At 29.7% G+C, this 6,185-nt stretch overlaps 1 pseudogene; it reads right to left on the bottom strand.

The window, feature by feature from the left end:
* Positions 1-2,724: 2,724 nt before the first annotated feature.
* Positions 2,725-3,326, bottom strand: LOC112691298 (annotated as a pseudogene).
* Between the last annotated feature and the right edge of the window lie 2,859 nt (positions 3,327-6,185).

Below are 6,185 nucleotides of genomic sequence, written 5' to 3'. Positions count from 1 at the left end.
CACACGAAATATACCTCATATTATAACTAGTAGATGGTCGTGTAAAATTATTCTGATTAGAGGTCGAGTATTATGCGTAAAGTTACGTTTATTAGTGCACTGGTTAGCGAAATGATTTCCGTTGCAAATATAACATTTTATCGGTCTTTACGGCTGATTTATATTATTATTACCATTATTAAAATTTGGTCGTACGAAATTATTATTTGGATTTGTGTTATTTCTAAAATTTTGATTATTAAAATTATTTCTGAAATTTGGTCTTTGTGCATTATTATTATTATTATTAAATTTCCTGAAATTATTCTGATTTTTTGCATTAGATGAATAATTATTAAAATTTCGATTTTTATTTGGATTTTGATTAAATTCATGACTAGACTTATATCCGATTTCTTCTGAACTGTTTCGCTTCCTCCAACGTACTTGGATTTCTCGCTTTTACAATGGTGCGTATCGGACCTATTAACTCTTTTATTATTGTTGAAAGTCATGTAACACTAAATCATGACTTCTTGAAATCGAACTTATTTTCTGATTATCGTAAGAGTATTAATGTACCTACTTCATTATCTACAGTTTTATCAAATTTTAAGAACCCTACAAAATATGTCAACAATTATTCTATTGAACCTGAACTATCTATTGAATCTGAACTAAAGGAATGGGCCGTGAAATGTAAAATAGCCCACTTAAATTAATTATTAATTATTCTAAGGAAACATAAAGGCTTTGAAAAACTTCTCAAGGACTCTAGAACTCTTCTTCAAACTCCTAAAATTAATTTTGGACAAATTCGTTCTATCAATCCAAGTGGAAAATATTTTCATTTTGGGTTAACTAATTATATACTTAAGTATTTTTCAAATGTTGAAAAAATTCCTAATGAAATCCAATTAGTTATTGGCATTAACGGGCTTCCGATATCTCATAGTAGCAATAGTCAATTATGGCCAATTTTAGCTTACGTTAAACTACACAATTATTTATTAGAAAAAAAAGTTTTTTTTGTTGGTTTATATTGGGGTAAAAGTAAACCGATAGACAGTAAGAGCGTTTTCACACTCGCCGATATTATCGGTATCGGTAGAAGTAAAATTGTGTGATTTTAAATAGACGGTTTTCACATTGACACCGATCCGATAAAAATATCGTTTTAGTGTACCGATATCGGTGTGTATGTCGGACAGACGACCAGTATCGGACGATATTTTTATCGTTCCGATTTCAATGACCAATATAAATAGTATGTTGGTTTTCACACATAACCGATAATATCGTCGTGCCGAAATAGTTTTATCAATTTTCATTAATTTCTTCATTATTTTGATGATAAACATTAATCACGTGATTGATACAAATATAAGTACTTAACAATTTTTTATTCATATTATTATTAAAATGAGTTTTTCATACGATTAATTGAATTGGTAGAATGTAGGCCAACTCTTTGGGATAAAACATCCACAGAGTACAAGGACAGAACAAAAAAACGTAATAAATGGAACGAAGTGTTTTTTTATTTAGAAAAAAATTATGAAGACAAATCTGCAAAGGAACAACAAGAAATTGGTAAATTTATTATTTATAACAATAAAATATATATTTTTTTTTTTTTTTTAATACGGGCCGTAGCCCAAAGTACAGAAAAATAAATTTAAATATTATAAGTGAATAGTAGATATAACAATTAAAATAAAAAAAAAAAAATGAGACAAAAGAAAAGAATTACAAAACTAAACTTAAAAACTAAAAGACGGATCCTCATTAACAATATGCATCATTTTATTTAGTGGTTTGTTTCGTGAATAATTTGTCGTACACAGCGGAATACTGAAAGGATAGGAAGAACGGACCTGGACACAGGGAATTTTAAGGTTTATTTTGGATAGAAGTTCAGGACAGTCGATCGATCCATTTATGAGTTTGACTAGGAAGACCTTGTTAATGGTGATACGTCTATCGGCCAAAGACTGTAAGCTTAGCCTATCTATTACTGCATCATAATCATGAGGTCTATGTTCAATATTTAATAGATATGCTGCAAAACTCAAAAACTTCCGTTGGACTCTTTCAAGTTGATTCATATTGCTTATGTTGTGAGAGTTCCATATAATTACAGAAAATTTAAGAATAGATCTGATGAGCGCACAATATAAGGCTTTTAGTGGAGTTATCAACTTAAATTCGTTACAAACCGCTTAAGAAATCCAAGAGCTTTTAAAGCTTTACCGCATGTCGCATCTATATGGTTATGAAAATTTAAGTTACTATCATAGAAAACTCCGAGGTCTTTCACAGTATTCGATTCAATAACAAGATAGGTTCCACGAAGTAAGTATTTAAAATCCAATTGAGTCCGACTTCTATAAAAAGCTTTTGAGCAACATTTGGAGACATTAAAATCCAAACCAATATTTACAGCCCAGGCGTCCAGTGCCCACAAGTCATTTTGAAGTAATTGACAGTCATGTACTGAGCGAATTTCTAGAAATAGCTTTAAGTCATCTGCAAATAGTAAGAATTTACTGTGGCGAATAACTTTCTTTATGTCATTAATAAACAATATAAAAAGTAATGGGGAAAGATGGCCTCCCTGAAGTACCCCTGACGGCGTGTTTAATACCTGTGATTTGATACCAAATACTTTTACGAAATATTAAAATAAGAAAAACCTGTCATATCTGTATATTTATTTATATTCTCGAATGATTTTTACAATTATTAGATTTTATTTAACTGCCAGGGTAATTCTCTAGCTGGGCTTATGAAATAATTTGCGAGACTGTCTCGTATATAATTTGCATTTGTCCCTCCTCTACCATGTATTGGTATACGTTCCAAATCATTTAGTCCATGACATCCTCTATGTATGATTTGTTCTCCTTTAGTACGAAATCCATCTCTTTCTCGTACAACGTTGTGCAGTATAATACATGCTTTTACGATGTCTTTAGCAAATTTATTGGAAACATTTAATGGTCAGTGCAATACTCGCCATTTATTCTCCAAAATTCCGAATGCACATTCCACATATCTTCTTGCTCTTGTGAGACGATAGTTGAATACACGTTTTTTTATGCATAGGTTTTTGCCTCCATAAGGTCTTAGTAAATTTGTAGACAAAGCAAACGCCTCGTCACCTACTAGAACATATAGTAGATTGTAATTTGTGATAACTGATTCAGCATATGTGGTATATGCAACTTGTTTGTCTCGACTAATTTCCAAAACACAGTTTCTTTGAATACTGCAAAATCACAGTCTTTACCATACGCTCCTATATCCACGTAAATAAATTTATAATCCGAGTCAATTATTGCCATCAAAACTATGGAAAAGTAATTTTTATAATTTAAATTCATAGATCCACTATCTGGGAAATTCTGAACACGAATATGTTTGCCCCTAGACAATGTGGAAATTGAGCAGTTTTTCCAAAACCATTTGGAATTGACTTCCATTTTTCTTCATTTGGTTTTGAAAGATAATTATTTTTTAAAATATTCCATAATTTTGAACAAACTTCTCTTACTATCTTGCTGATTGTAGATATACCCAATCTAAAAATGTAATGCAAATCAGAAAACGTATTTCCAGATGCTGGATACCTAAAAATATGATATAATCATACATTAGATTATAATAAAATACTGTTTAATATTATAAATTAATATTATAATATATATTTATTTTAGGTGTAATATATTATTATGTTATTTGTATTATTGATTAAGCATTTTTTTTTTTTAATATTTTTTATTTTAATTTATTTATTTATATCTTCAACATAATTAAAATAGTTTTGTTAACTTTTAAGTCTTTAAATATTATAAAAATATATATTCATATATATTTATCGCAGTCCTCTAGCCAAAAAAAATAAACAAAAAGAAGAACGTAGGAATAAAAGTCATGCTGAAGACGATTTGGACAGAGAAATTATTAAAGTTTTTTAAATTTAAAATTTTTATTTGAAATAAAATACTAAGGGTTTATCCAATCTAAGGTGGAACATTTTGGGCGCAATTTGCAAAATTTTTCGTAATTCCTACAGCGCTAAACGTGGTTTAGGCTATTTATAGATTGGAAAGTACATCTCTGCCAGTCGATATTCCTATTTGCGGCAATCTTGCACAATTACTATTGAATTTTAATTAGGTAGATAGCAATTAAATTTGAATATATCACAATGGCAGTCAAATACATTGGTGAATTAAATATTGTCGAGATAAACCGGGAGTTGTCGAAACGTGGCATCGAGACCGGGGGGGTTCAAGGCTGATAGAATCCTAATACTTGAGGAGGTTGGCTTTTAGGCCATATATATTTTAATGACAACAGTGTACAACCAAAAAAGGGTGATCTTCATTATGACAGATTATATAAAATTCGACCATTATTGTCTAGATTATCTCAGACATTTGCTGAGTGTTATACACCACATCAAAATGTTGCCGTAGACGAATCTATGGTTAAATTTAAAGGCAGATCTACGATCAAACAATACATGAGAGTTAAACCAATCAAAAGAGGTTTCAAAATTTGGATGCTTTGTGATAGTTCCTCGTACAATTTAAAATTTCAAGTTCATACCGGAAAATCTGATGTAATAGGTGTGGTAAAAGGTCTTGGTGCCAGAGTTGTCATAGATATGGTAGAAAATTTAACTGGCAAAAATCATACTGTCTTTATGGACAATTTTTTTTACAAGTTCTGATTTATTTAAAATTTAAAAAGACAAATTAATATATGCCGTTGGAACTGTAAATGCTTCGAGAAAAAATCTACCTAAACTAAAAGATGATAAATTAATTTTACGAAGTGAATATGATTGGAAAATATCCAACACTGGTATGTGATGTATAAATGGAAAGATAATAAGTTTGCTCATCTTTTATCATCTTTACATAGCCCCAAAGATATTGGAAATGTAAATAGAAAATCTAAAAATCAAAAGCTTGTCTCTTGCCCAAAATTGTTGATAGATTACAATAAAAATATGAACTTCGTGGATAATTTTGATGTTTGAACAGTGACTATAAGCTTGACAGAAAAAGTATGAAATGGTATTGTTGCGGACATACATAAATGTAGGTCCTTACGACTCATACAACATGGATGGGACCATGTAGATCATAAATAGTAGAGATCAAGAAAATGATTATTATTAACATAATATTCGCATTCGTAAAAATAGAAAGGAATTTTAGTTAAAAGTCAGAAGGTAAACAAGTACATATATTTTATGTGAATCGCATGGTTACATGTAGAAATGTAACTGGGAAAAAGTTGCGGCAAATATGGAATATGTGCGAATGAGGTCATCTAGGTAATAAATAACGGACTAGTGACAAATTATTTAATATAGTTGAAAACAACTATCGCCCAGCGCGGCACGTTTGATCCTCACCAAACCTAAGTATATAAGTAGGTTGGGAACAGACCAGTATTCAGATGTGGTTTACATGTACAGTCACAAGCACCTTCACGCCAGATCATTTCTTAATTAATGTTTTTGTACTTAGAAAAATTCTTAAATAAACAGTTAAATTATATTTGAGTATTTTTATTTGGAGTATTATCCTAAAAAACTTAACCATCGTTACGATTGAACGACGGCACGCAACAAATTGGCGCAGTCGGTAGTTCTTTTTAGAAGAGAATTTCTAACGAAATTCAATTCGCGGAGGAAATCAATTCATTTTGACCATCGTCGAAGAAGGAAGTGTCAATTTCATCTTCGGCAACTCCAGAAGAAAAAGAACCTTGTGTGGCAGTAGTTCAATCAAACAAAATGTCAAAGGAAACATCCAACTCAGTTTTATTGTAAGCATATAAAATTGTATTTAGTAAATGCATGTAAGGAATAATATTTTTTTTTATTTATAAAAAAAAAAGAATTAAATTTAATATTTTTATAATATATCGCGAAATAAACCCATCTCCTTTGGAAGTAGCTAATCCATTGTAATTTTGTGAAGAGAATTATTGAGAATATATAAAAAAAAATTTTGTTGAAAATAATTGAGAATTAATAAGTATATGAGAATTATTGAGTTTTAATGAGTTATTGAGAATATATGAGATTAAAAGAAATTAAAAAAAAAAAAATAATTAGAGTTGAATTGAGATAAATTGAAAATAATAATTGAGTGAATTTAGTTTAAAAGTACTAATAAAAT

This window comes from Sipha flava, unplaced genomic scaffold, assembly GCF_003268045.1.
Source record: "Sipha flava isolate LNK unplaced genomic scaffold, YSA_version1 592_pilon_pilon, whole genome shotgun sequence".
Lineage (NCBI taxonomy): Eukaryota > Metazoa > Arthropoda > Insecta > Hemiptera > Aphididae > Sipha > Sipha flava.
The sequence above is the reverse complement of the archived record's forward strand: the minus strand, read 5'-3'. Positions and strand labels throughout refer to the sequence as shown.